Source organism: Somniosus microcephalus, chromosome 17 (genome assembly GCF_052327205.1).
Source record: "Somniosus microcephalus isolate GS21.2 chromosome 17, FLI_Smic_1.0, whole genome shotgun sequence".
Classification (NCBI taxonomy): domain Eukaryota; kingdom Metazoa; phylum Chordata; class Chondrichthyes; order Squaliformes; family Somniosidae; genus Somniosus; species Somniosus microcephalus.
In genome coordinates this window covers 77,622,085-77,636,005 of record NC_141003.1, presented here as the reverse complement: position 1 = coordinate 77,636,005, position 13,921 = coordinate 77,622,085, and the positions used below count along the sequence as shown (strand labels likewise).

The following is a 13,921-nucleotide window of genomic DNA, read 5'->3' as shown; positions in this document are numbered from 1 at the left end:
TACTGACCTGCGTAACACTGAAAAACACAGATTGAGAAGGCCTCAAGTTCAACCTCTGGTCTGTCCTGAATTACCTTAGCTGGGAAGGTGAGTTAAGGGGTGCAGGGGGAGGGGAGGAGACATGATTAAGCTCCTGCTCCTGACTGTTATTCATTGATCCCAGCTGGAGAGTACACCCATGTGATCTCTGATTGAGGACAGGATTGGACTTGGCTGTGATGCTCTCTGTTACGTCCGTGTAATAATAAAAAAAGGACTGCAGAGCACGGTACAACAGGTGTTTACTCAACGTGGTTCAAACTGCAACTGAAACAACAGATTACTACTCAGCGTCATATACAGGTGTGGTCACTGCCGGTACTACAGTATACATGAGCTGTAGAAAGTAGTTCCCCCCTTAATAAAGGTACATACATTACACTCTCCATGACCAAATAGCATACTGACACATGATAAACATCCACTTGAGTACGTTACCATCCCCAATTTTAATCGCTCCACCATTGGCGGCCGTGCCTTCAGTTGCCAAGGCCCTAAACTCTGGAATTCCCTCCCTAAACCTCTCTACCTCTCTCTCCTCCTTTAAGACTCTCCTTAAAACCTACCTCTTTGACCAAGCTTTTGGTCACCTGCCCTAATATCTCCTTATGTGGCTCGGTGTCAAAGTTTGTTTGGTAATTGCTTCTGTGAAGCACCTTGGGACATTTTGCTACGTTAAAGGTGCTACATAAATGCAAGTTGTTGTTGTAGAGCTACCAGCATCCATGGAAAGGTGTCCCAGCAAGGAATCAAGGCCTTCTGAAGAGGAGGGGGGAGAAACTGGGGGAATAAAGGTGCAATGACTTGTTAGTGAAGAGCAATGCACCTCTTCAGTTCATGCAGTGCTGTGTTAATCTGACATACCAGTCCTTTAACAATGACCAGTGAGTGCAGCCGACTGCAATGCTTTAAGCGTCACCATGGCAATGACTGGAGAGCTGGCATTCCCTTGCTTTGTGCAGCTATTGGTCCTCGACCTTTTCCAACGTTAAAGGCAATCGAGGCTAGATTGAGTGTTGTAAGAATGAGCAAATCTATCTAAGCTATTTCACAGCACAGGAAAAACCTGATAAGATGCAAACCTACTGTGTGTATTAGCGAGGTCAGCTGGCTCAGGGTTGTGTTTTGCGTGTAAGGATGTTCAATGTAATGGTAAAATGCACTAACCTGCACTTTAGGTCCACTCAGAGGTTTAAAGTTTTTTCTGCTTCGTCTTTTCCAAACTCCTGCTGCAGATTGTGGGGGTGATTTTCACTCAGAAGTCGGGAAGGAGGCAGGACAACAACTTTCGGGGTTGTAGTCCCGCCTCCATCGAGATGCGGCCAATCCACGCAATTTTAACTTGATTGACCTTGTTGAGCCCGCCCAGCGGGCTCAGCAGGCCAATTAAGGGCCACCCAGCAACAGGTGACATCACAGACTGAAATTTCATCTGTCAAGACATTTTGACAGATGAAATATCAGTGTTTCACAACTGTTTGAAGCTGTCAAACACTGACAGTCTTACTTCTAACCTGAGTCCTTCTCCACAGACTCAGTTAGAAATCTCACCGGCACAGAAAGCTGCAGGCTGTCACTTTTGACAGTTCACAGTCGTTCTGCTTTCTGTGCCGGTGAGATGATGGACTCCCCGAACCTAGAGGAAGGAAGGCTAAAAAAGTAAGTACAGGTAATTTAAACTTCTTTACACACTTTAGACACACCATACACACTTACCTTTGCACTCATGCACCCATCACTCACCTGAACACTGACATCTCGACCCCCCCAAGTACTTCAACCCGACGGCCCGCCTCGCTAACTTGGCGTGGTTTGGAGCTGTCGGGAATCCCACACTTCAACCTTCAAAATAGGGATTAGGCTAAAAGCTGCCTGTTAACTACCTGTTAACAGGCAGTTAATTGTCACTAATCCCTTCCCGCCTCGGGTCGGCGGGTCCCAGTGCGGGGCGGGTACCCGCCTCCTTTGAAACTTACATGGAGGCGGGTTGGGGCGGGATGGTGTTGGGACCCCTGAATTCGGGACTTTAACCTCCCGCACACCTCCAATCCCGACTCCACGGGTCAGTTAAAATCGAGGCCTTTGTGTTGAGCAAAATCCCAACCTGGGCTATTTCCATTGGCTGCTTTTGTCCATCTGTCGTTTCTAGCTTTCTAACTGTCGTTCTATCACTCTCTTTTTCTTCATTCCTTCCCTTTCATTTCTCTTTCTCCACTTTCTCTCTTCCCTTCACCCCCTCCCACCCCGCGACACTCCCAATTATTCTCCGTTTTGTAGCGACTGGCACACTACTGTTTGGCCATCTCTGTAGTCATCACAAATGCTGCTTCTTGGCTATGGGTTTGCAGATTAGGAAGCAACCTACCCCCACCTCATCCCAATCCGCTGCAGTATTTGCCAGCTTCCCCCAATGATGTCATCAGCAGATGGTGTTTACGGAACCATAATTCCTTCTCATCCCCAAAACAACTGAATTAGACAGCAAAAGTGCCTTCAGGACTCGATGGGTAAACACAGTGCGCCTCTCTCTCCTCCTTCAAGACGCTCCTTAAAAACTACCTCTTTGACCAAGCTTTTGGTCACCTGTCCTAATACCTCATGTGGCTCGATGTCAAATCGTGTCTGATAATGCTCCTGTGAAATGCACTGGGATGTTTTACTACATTAAAGGCGCTAGTACAAGTTGTTGTTATTGTTGTTGGTATGGTATTGGGCCCTACACCCCAGGAAGACCCCAATTTCAATCTGTGTCGAGACTTCGGCTCAGCATGAGGCTCGGCTATGGTGACCTTCACACCATCAAATAGCTTGCGGACAATCACTATCTAGATTCGCAGCTGATGATCTGTCAGGTGAGTGAAGTGCTAGAGATCTGTCAGTGTCTGTGGAACTGTTAACCCCCGCCCCAACGTGTAAGTCGCTGCCTTGAGGCTACAAGGGTGAAGGACAATGGGGAGGGGGTGCAATGACATCTGGGGGAAAAAGAACTAGACGAAAGCAAAAAAAGGGACATGTGAAGCCATAATTCGGTGCAACTGTTTGATACTAAAAGCGGTTTGTGAGGGGGAGACCTCCCAGTGTCACCCAGCCCTCTTCAAATTAACAGTACAACAGTAATCAATAAGGTGTAATGTTCTGTATTTAAGAAGCGTCACCTTGTTCTAACCCAGGCATTCTGAAGTAAGTCAGCCTATTATTTAAATACTTCATGTAGATAAAAATTATGCAAAAAAAGGAGTATGGGGTCACTGAGGTCCTATTAACTTGATAACATCACATAAACTAATCTCTAATCGTCAAGAGTACTTTATTGTGTAACTATGGCAACTGCTCTTGCTTTCATTATTATGCCTCTCTCGCTTTATTTTTAGACGGAGCACTTCTTCCTTCTCTTGCTTTGATTGGACACGTTAGTTCTGAATGATAAATACTTCAAAGGAATTATTTTATATGCCCCATCACCTTCTGTGATTCAGTTTCTTTTTTTTATAAAAAAAAATGACATTAACTTTGTAAGAAAATAGAGATTAAACAAATTAGGATATGATGCAAACTCTTTCTCCAGAACTACGATCTGTAACTGTGGAATAACACTTGGTGTAAATTTTAGGATATAGGATATAGCACAAGGACTAATTCTTTTTTCTCCCTCTCCTGTCCTGAAAGCCCTGGCTCGTGCTGGGGTGTGTTCCCATGGGCACTAGGAGCCCTCTCCGTTACCTCAGTCAAGTGGCAGCTTTTCACGTACAGTTCTAGACAGTGTATGTTGGTAGGCTATTTGATCATGGGGCCCATCACGGCTGAGCCTGTCCTCCCATTACCCAATGTACACCCATTGACTTGAGTACAGAATCCAGGCTGACACTCCCAGTGCAGTGCTGAGGGAGTGCTGCACTGTCAGGAGGCGCCGTCTTTTGGATGAGATGTTAAACCGAGGCCCCGACTGCCCTCTCAGGTGGATGTAAAAGATCCCATGCACTATTGCGAAGAAGAGCAGGGGGAGTTATCGGCCGGTGTCCTGGACAATACTTATCCAGGAGAGCATTGGAATAGTTGAGTCTAGCGGTAACAAAGGCTTGGATAAGGGTTTCAGCAGCAGATGAGCTGAGGCAGGGGAAATGGTCCTTATAATGTGCTTTATGAAGTTGTCACACAGTTCAGCTTTTTTATCGTCTGCACTGCACTTTGCTTAGACTCAAAGAATTGATTTTTTTATCTTCCCCCCCGCCCCATCATTAATCACCAACAATTATGACTTTTCCCCAGTTTTCTCTCTGTATTTCCCAAAGATGCTTCACAGAATGATACCATGGCCTAGAGGGTTATATTCTGAGGACAGGTTGCATAAACTTGGCTTGTATTCCCTTGAGTTTAGGAGATTCAGGGGTGTTAAAAGGATTGGATAGGGTAGATACGGAGAAACTATTTCCTGTGGTGGGGGAACCAAGAATAAGGGGATATAATCTTAAAATTAGAGCCAGACCGTTCAGGAGTGAAATCAGGAGGCTCTTTTTCACACAAAGGGTGGTAGAAATTTGGAACACTCGCCTCCTAAAGGCTGTGGATGCTGGGGCGGGGCAATTGGAGCATTCAAGACTGAGATAGAAGATCCATCAAGGGACATGGAGCAAAGGCGATAGAATGGAGTTGAGCCATGATCTAATTGAATGGCGGAGCAGGCTTGAGGGGCTGAATGGCCTACTCCAGTTCCTCATGTACCTATGGTCACGCATGTTGAGCCACATTCCCGCAGTCCCCTGGTACTGCACCCAAGGGGCCATTTTTCATGGGTCAGTCCTGACAATGATGTTTGTCAGCTATTCAACGCTGAACACGGCCAATTCTTTACCCAGTGGTGACCAGAGTCACTGTACTGGAGGGGTGACCTTCAATAGGCTGAACAGCCATTTCGCACGCCTGACTTTATATTCTTAGGTCCACCAACATGCACTTTCCAGTAAGGGGGGCCATTGGCTATTGATGCTGATTTCCCCCACCCCTCACCCTTTCTAGCCCAGTGGCACTGAGGATAATTGTAGAACCTCCACAGTTGAAACCAATTAATTATTTACATGTTAACAAATCGAGATTTCTGCTTCTTAAAAAAAAAACACCTTTCCCATGGTTAATCAGCGGATATACGGACAGGAGCGTTATACCATGTATTATTCTGCTGCTAAGGCGGTGTTGTGTTTACAGTGGCCTGTTCCTTTAAGGCCGCGAAGTAAAATTGGTGCGAGCAGGCATGACCGGAGGCCAATTGTAGGCTAACTGCTGTTGGATGCATCCTGAGGTCAGTTGGCAGCAGAACTCTGTTGTGTGCATCCTGAGGTGAATTAGAGGCTAATTGCTGCTCGGCACATTCTGAAATCAATTACAGACTAAAAGCGGTTGAGCACATCAATTAATCGCTTTCTTTTTTACAATGCTTAAGTGTGACATGGAAATTTGCAAGTGAAACAAAGCGTAATGACTGAATCGTGTCGGACGCATCTCAAGATTTTCATTTATCAATAGGACTGTGTGTCAGGGACTGTAAGGTGCTAATAGTCATTCCAAATGTTCTACCTGGAATGAGGTAGTCAGACAGTGCTCTGTTCTTTCCACTTTTCAGGCCCTTAGAATATAATTTCTCATCTTAAGCGTGACAGGTCATTATTGTACAGCAGACCCATTCGACTGGTATAGAACAATTAAGCCTCCTTACTGCCAACAATGAGTAAATATTTATCTTAAAGGGGAATAAATAGGCAAAGTCAAAACAAAATCATGCACGCTAACAGGGATGAACGTGGCTCCTACAGCCTATGAGGAAGGGGAATGCAGTTGGTGAAAAGCATTGCACTAGACAATTGATTTCTGGAGCTAGGATCGGAGGGCCCAGAACTGCTGCATTCTAAGGGGAAAAATTCAGTTGGTTAGCGCCTCCCGTTAGCGCCTCTGGGGGGCACTAACGGGGCGCTAGGAACTTAGCGCCCGAGCGTGGCGATTTTAGCGCCGCTCGTGAAATTGACCAGTCGTTTTGTGGTGGCGCTAAACACTACCGCCACGAGCTCCTGCGCCCGCAGATCATGACATCAGTCGAGCGTGTAGCGCCCCAGACCGGATATTGAGTCGCTTCCCCCGCCTTAGTGCCTGCCGCTAGGAACGACAGGTAGAGGGGAACGTTTTCAAGTCAGGAAGGGGCTGGGGGAGCGCTATTCAAAGGCAGGCGCTTCCTGCCTTTTCTTGTCGGCAAAACTTTTGGTTTCAACGCTGTCCTAAGGAGTTTTGACCCTCAGCACCACTTTTGAGGTTCCTAAGCGCCGAGCTCTTTCCCTGGGCCTCTCCATTAGTGGTTCCAACACAATTGCTTTTGAGGTCTCTCCAGGCCGAGATTCAAGGCTGCAATGAACAGGGAGTGGCTGGCCGGCAAGATGGCCCCTCCCCTTTAAGAACTGGACGGCGCCAGTCTGTCTGGCTTCCATGGTAACGGGCATCGCCTGAGCTTCGGTAGCGTTCTGAGGTACAGGAAACTTTGTGCTATCCAGCACCGACGGGACCGAGCTGTTGCCGTTCCCTCAAAACTGCCGGACACACCAGCGTTAATGTTGAAGCATACGGAGCTTTTCATTTCCTTATCTGACAACAAACACTGTTGCTTAGCAACAGCTTTTAAACAGTCGGCCCGTACCTTGGAAGCGTCTCTGTAGCTTAGCAACAGCCTCAGAGAGACTTTCCAGAGCCTGACTGTTGGAAAAAAAAAAAGCCACGAGAAGAAAAAAAACCTAACAAAACGGCTCCTGATTTTTGCCGGTGGCTCAAGCTTGCCGGACACTTAGCCTCCGGATAACACAAAGTTTCCTGTAGCGCCTCGCTCCCTGACGTTTGCGCCTTAAGAGAGGTGTGTAGCGCCTGACTTAGCGCTCAAATCACCTCCAGGGGCGATAGAGCCGAATTTTGCAGTTGGAGGCGATAATTAGCACCGGGCGCTTAACTTTCCGCCCGGCTGATATTAGCGCCCCAAAATGGGCGATACTGAATTTTTCCCCCTAAATGTCTAAACCTGTGTGTGTGCGTTTGAAGATGTCAGTGGAGGCCCTATGGAAGTGTGTTGCATTTAACTGGTACAGTCAGCTTGGCCCCGTTGGTCACTGTCTTACTCCTGAGTTAAAAAGTTTCAGCAGAGGCCCCACGTCACGATTTGAACACATATTCCGGGCTGACACGTCAGCGCAGTACTGAAGGAGTGCTGCACTGTCGGAGGTTCTCGTCATTTAGGATGAGACAAGTGAGAGTTTTACTTTTTTCTAAAGCTGAAAAAGAGGCAAAAACATGCGGGATGATGTCATCTCAGTCATGCGCCGTGAAAAGACGTTAGAAGAGGTGAGTAAAAGAGCGTGAATATGGAACAGTTTGAGCGGTATGTGAAACAGGCAGGAAAATGGGGGGGGGGGGGTGGAGACAGCTAAGTCTTCGTTCTGGGCAAGGCAGGGGGCTACATCGGCCCAGGAGGGAGAGAAGTTACTGGGAATGAATCCGCAGGGAGTGATTCTCCAACCATTAATTTAAAGGGGTGGAATATTTCAGGCCGCATGCCCATGATTTCCCAACACGCACCCCTGGTGAATTCTGCTCCCGGAATCACCTCTGCTGCCCTTGAACGTTCCTACATTACAACAGTACAACAGTGACTACACTACCGACCATAGAGCACATATACCAGAAACGCTGTTTACGGAGGTCACGGTCCATCATCAAAGACCCTACCCGCCCCAGCCACAGTCTGTTCGCCCTCCTGCCACCTGGGAGACGCTACAGATGCATTCGCACCCGTACGACCAGATTTAGGAACAGCTTCTTTCCCAGGGCTGTCATCCTACTGAATTCCACAAATAAACTCTAAAGCCTGCACATCTGCCAATGCACTTTATTATGATTATGTTTATGTTAATGTATTACAAGCCAAATGTATGTTGAATGTTTAAATGTCTTAATCTAAATGTACACTCTCGGGAGCCGCAAGCCTACATTTCGTTGTACTGCACTTGTGCACTAACAATGACAATAAAAGTTGATTTGGTTTGATTTGACTTCAAAAAGTACTTCAATGGGTCGTGAAGCGCTTTGGGATGTCCTGAAGTGGTGAAAGGCGCTATATGAATGCAAGTACTTTCCTTCTGTCTTTCGAAGTCTGCATTGAGCTTGGTTGGAATGGTGCTGGAGGCCAATGAAGGAAAGGTCAGAGCAGGAATTCTTCCTCATGTAGCTCCCATGGATGGTGAATGTGTGGAACACCAGTCAGTGTTTCTGTTGATGCGATGCAGCCCTTTACTGCTGTCACATCAATAACATATGAAGCATAAGAGTACCTTCATTAAAATTAATGGAATGCCAGCTCAGAGGTAATAAAGGGGATGTTAACGAACTGAGGCCCTGTTTTGTGGTTTCTGGATATTTATTTTACACAATGAAAGCAGTAACTGATGTGGATTCTGTTTCTACTGTGTTCAGGCAGCCTCAGCGATAGCTCAATCCAATTCCTAGCTAATGTTCCCAAGATTGCCTTGATCTGAATTCCCCATTTGCCACCAATGGATGTGGAGCCTGCTTTCTTTCCCACCCAATTGTCAAACATTTACTCCTCTAGTGAAGCTGCTGGTTTGCAGTGGTGTGTGAATGCGGGCCATTTGACCGCTGTGGCTCAGTGGGTCGCACTCTCACCTCTGGGTCAGAAGGCTGTGGGTTCAAAGTCCCACTCCAGAGACTTGAGCACATAATCCAGGCTGGCACTCCAGTGCAGTGCTGAGGGTGTGCTGCGCTGTCAGAGGTTGCTGCCTTTCAGGTGAGACATTGAACCAAGGCCCTGTCTGCCCTCTCAGGTGGGCATGAAAGATTCAACGGCACTTTTCGAAGAAGAGCAGGAAAGTCCTGGTCAATATTTATCTCTCAACCAACATCACCGTCTGACAGCTGTAATCCAATGTCCATAGGTTCACTTTCCAGCAAGGATCTCTGGATAGCAATTGAGAACAGGAACCCTGGCTGATATCACCACCCACCCCCCACCCCTTAGCCTATGAGGCCAATTGTTCTTTGAGGATGTAACAAACAGGGTGGATAAAGGGGAACCAGTAGATGTGGTGTATTGGGATTTCCAGAAGGCATTCGATAAGGTGCCACATAAAAGGTTACTGCACAAGATAAGAGCGCACGGGGTTGTGGGTAATAGATTGGCATGGATAGGGGATTGGCTAACTAACAGAAAACAGAGAGTCGGGATAAATGGGTCATTTTCCGGTTGGCAATCAGTAACTAGTGGGGTGCCACAGGGATCAGTGCTGGGGCCTCAACTATTTACAATCTACATTAATGACTTGGATGAAGGGACCAAGTGTAAAGTAGCCAAATGTTATGATGATACAAAGATAGGTGGGTTAGCAAGTTGTGAGGAGGACACAGAGTCTGCAAAGGGATATACAGTAGATAGGTTAAGTGAGTGGGCAAAAAATTGGCAGATGGAGTATAATGTGGGAAAATGTGAGGTTATCCACTTTGGAAGGAAGAATGAAAAAGCAAATGATTATTTACATGGAGTGAGACTACACAATGCTGCGGTACAAGGGATCTGGGGGTCCGAGTACATGAAACACAGTAAGTTAGCATGCAGGTACAGCAAGTAATTAGGATGGCAAATGGAATGTTGGCCTTTATTGCAAGGGGTATGGAGTATAAAAGTAGGGAAGTTTTGATGCAACTTTACAGGGTGCTGGTGAGACTGCACCTGGAGTACTGCGTACAGTTTTGGTCTCCATATTTAAGGAGGGATATACTTGCATTGGAGGCAGTTCAGAGAAGGTTCACGAGGTTGATTCCTGGGATGAGGGGGTTGTCTTATGAAGAAAGGTTGAGCAGGTTGGGTCTATACTCATTGGAGTTTAGAAGAATGAGAGGTGATCTTATTGAAACGTATAAGATTCTGAGGTGGATTGACAGGGTAGATGCAGGGAGGATGTTTCCCCTATTGGGGGTATCTAGAACTAGGGGGCGTAGTTTCAGAATAAGGGGTCGCCCATTTAAGACAGAGATGAGGAGGAATTTCTTCTCTCGGAGGATCGTGGATCTTTGGAATTTTCTACCCCAGAGAGCTGTGGAGGCGGAGTCATTGAATATATTTAAGGCTGAGATAGACAGACATTTGAACTGCAAGGGAGTCGAGGGGTGTGGGGAGAGAGCGGGAAAGTGGTGTTGAGGCCAAGATTGGATCAGCCATGATCTTATTGAATGGCGGAGCAGGCTCGAGGGGCCGATTGGCGGAGCAGGCTCGAGGGGCCGACTGGCGGAGCAGGCTCGAGGGGCCGATTGGCGGAGCAGGCTTGAGGGGCCGATTGGCCTACTCCTGCTCCTGTTTCTTACGCTCTTCTTATGTGATGCCCACCCCCTGCTCACCCAATCCATCAAGGCGCATTCTGTATCACTCAGTGAAGCCCCCAAATGCCACCACCCACTGTGTCAAACCTAGCCACATAAAATGTTTTAAAAGAAAATATATTCACCAGAATTAGGAGAAAAGATTAGTTTATCTAATTATCTAGATTACAGGCTAAGCAAAATTAAATAAAATCAGAAGAAAAGTTTAACAATAGGGTTTTGCTTAGCAACATTAATCTCCATCCCATTCTCCCCTCCCTCACCAAATTGGGCCATAAATCTTCTCTACCATTCAGTTATAATTTAGGGAAACAGGACTCCTTTGAGTACTGAGGAACCCGATGTGTAAGGAAGAGCAGGAATGTTTTTTTTTTAATTTCTCCCCGACATATTGGAGAGAATTGCTGAGGAGTGTAGTTTAATGGGCCCCTGTGGAATACCCTAGTGAGGTGGTTTAAAAATAGACACTTGCAACTAGAGAAAGACTGAAAGGTTCTGCATTCCAGGAGTCGATACCTTTGTAGTTTGTGTTATCAGAGACAAGAATGTAATGTGATTCTACCCTGGCACAACAATTTCTGAATGAAATATCTTCTGATGTTTTCTTGTGAAACGTTCTGCATTTTTTGGGGGGCAAGAGGGTTTGCAATTTTTCTGCAATTGAAATCGATGTGCTTTGTAATGTTTTATTAAAGCGTATTTCACATTCAGAAATGACTTATTTATTTGTCCCCCCCCCCTGCTAATGGTGCTGCCTCTCGCTCAGGAAGTGTTCCTCTGATGCCAGCTGCCCTTCGGTATCTTACTGAAGTGGCAATCCTGAAACAAGAACAGAAAAAGCTGGGAGCACTCGTCAGATCAGTCAGCATCTGTGGAGAGAACAAAAAGCCTGCATTTCAGGTGTTGAGCATTGAGGCACTGAGTGTTGGCTCGCAGGGTGACTGTGCTGGGCCATCACAGCCGAGCCTGTCTGGAACAAGAGGAAAGGGGGGAGGAAAAACACACAAACACGGACATACATGCATACACACACAAAAAACACGTGCGCACACACAAAGGTCACGCATGCACACACACACTCACACATACAAACACAAGCACATGCACACAAGAGAAGAAATAGAAAGTGTGTAAATGGAAAACTGGAGATGGTTAACTAACTGGTGATATTACCAGGAGACAATAGGAGGCATAATGAGAGAAATTAAAGACATTAATGAGACACAGAGAATGTGTGAATAGCTGAGTCAGCGGTGAGTCAGGTAGAAATAGAGGCACAACCGCTGAAGTCAAATTCCACCTTCATAATTTTCATTTCCCTAGCAAAGGACATGAAGGCAATCAAGATGGTGCAATTCAACCATTGTGTTGTGACAGTACAAATGGAACGATTTGAGAGAGAGCTGGAAAGCATTGAACATAGCTTTGTTGGGAAGGTCATATGATGGTAACTTGTTTGGACGAGCACAGTGAAAGACTCTTGTCAAAGGATTTTGGAGATGCAGATGACTCACCAAAGTGTTGCAGAGCAGGGTTTGAGTGGTGTGAAACATCGGCAACAAGTTGAGAAGTGGAATGGCCATGCTGAAAACAATTACTTACTGGCAATCATGTATTGGGCCAGAAGATGCAAAGTGCTGGATAGTTTGAGAGTTTGAAAGTGCCAATGTCGCATTGAGCAGCATTGGTTTGATCTATATCGTAGCAACCTTGGTCCTCAATTCTCCATCATCCTCTATTTCCCAGGTCTTTAACAAATTCTGGCATCTGTGGCAGTCTTTTCCTTTCCTTCACCCAATGGAAAGGCAGCAAGATGGTTGTTCAAATTGTAAGAGGGACCACCTTTCTTAGGGATAGAGTGACCATGAGCAAATTTCCAAGAAGGGTAAAGTGAATGGGGAGCCCCCTCCAGCTGGTTAAGGAGCAATGAGAAGAGGTTCATTTCCCAGATGATTGAGATTAGAGTTGGAGGAGAGAGGGTCAGCTTTCTCTTGAATGGAGCTAGCAGAAAAGGGGCAGCAAGAAGGAGGCACCAAAGTTTTAGGAGATAGGTTACACAAAGGAACAGATGGGGTTGCTGCTGGAGGGGAAGGAGAACAGCTGTTTTTCTTCCAATAAAGCAGCTCGACTAATATATTTGCAGAGGTTACAAGTGGAGTTAAAATTATTGCTGATGGATTTTGCGGGATAAGCATTTCGGTTAAGATTGGCAACAAAAAACCTTCCCAGAGTTAGTTCAGAAAAAGTGTCCTATTTCATTGGCAGTTGAGCTGTCCCTGTGGTCCTTATTGGACTGTTCACCCCACCCCAAGCCCATACCTCAAGCCCTCTGTGGTTCAAGCCTTCACCCCCATCTTTTTTTTGTATAACAGAAAGACATATTTATCGACTATTTTAGATATGGATTCGACTTTGCAAAAGAAGAAGGAAGACTTGCATTTATATAGCGCCGTTCACAACCTCAGGACGTCCCAAAGCGCTTTACAGCCAATGAAATACTTTTGAAGTAGAATCACGGCGGCCAATTTGCACACAGCAAGCTCCCACAAACAGCAATGTGATAGTGACCAGATAATCTACTTTTTTAGTGATGTTAATTGAGGGATAAATATTGGACACCGGGGATAACTCCCCTGCCGTTCTTCGAAATAGTGCCGCGGAATCTTTTACATCCACCCGAGCTAACAGATGGTACCTCGGTTTAATGTCTCATCTGAGCAACAGCACCTCTGACAGTGCAGCACCCCCTCAGTAGTGCACCAGCTGAGAGTTTGTGCTCCAGACTCATGGGGCTGGATTTTCATTCAGGAGTCGGGTAGGAGGCAGGACTACAACTTTCGGGGTTGTAGTCCCGCCTCCATCGAGATGCGGCCAATCCACGCGATTTTAACTTGATTGACCTTGTTGAGCCCGCCCAGCGGGCTTAGCAGGCCAATTAAGGGCCACCCGGCAACAGGTGACGTCACATTGATATTTCATCTGTCAAGACCTTTTGACAGATGAAATATCAGTGTTTGACAGCTGTTTGAAGCTGTCAAACACTGACAGTCTTACTTCTAACCTGAGTCCTTCTCCACAGACTCATTTAGAAATCTCTCCTGCACAGAAAGCTGCAGGCTGTCACTTTTGACAGTTCGCAGCCATTCTGCTTTCTGTGCCGGTGAGATGAGGGACTCCCGAGACCTAAAGGAAGGAAGGCTGAAAAGGTAAGTACAGGTCATTTAAACTTCTTTAAACACTTTAGACACACCAAACACACTTACCTTTGCACTCATGCACCCATCACTCACCTGAACACTGACATCTCGACCCCTCCAAGTCCTTCAGCCCGATGGCCCGCCTCGCAAACTTGGCGTGATTTGGAGCCGTTGGGAATCCCACACTTCAGCATTAAAAATAGGGATTCGGCTAAAAACTGCATGTTAACAGGCAGTTAATTACTTCCCGCCTCGGGGAGGCGGGTCCTAGTGCG

The 13,921-nt window shown here is 46.4% G+C and overlaps 1 protein-coding gene across 17 annotated transcripts in view; it reads left to right on the top strand.

Annotated features, from left to right (window-relative positions):
- celf2 (cugbp, Elav-like family member 2) overlaps positions 1 to 13,921 on the top strand; it is an 897,865-nt gene that overhangs the window by 486,879 nt on the left and 397,065 nt on the right. The window lies entirely within an intron of this gene.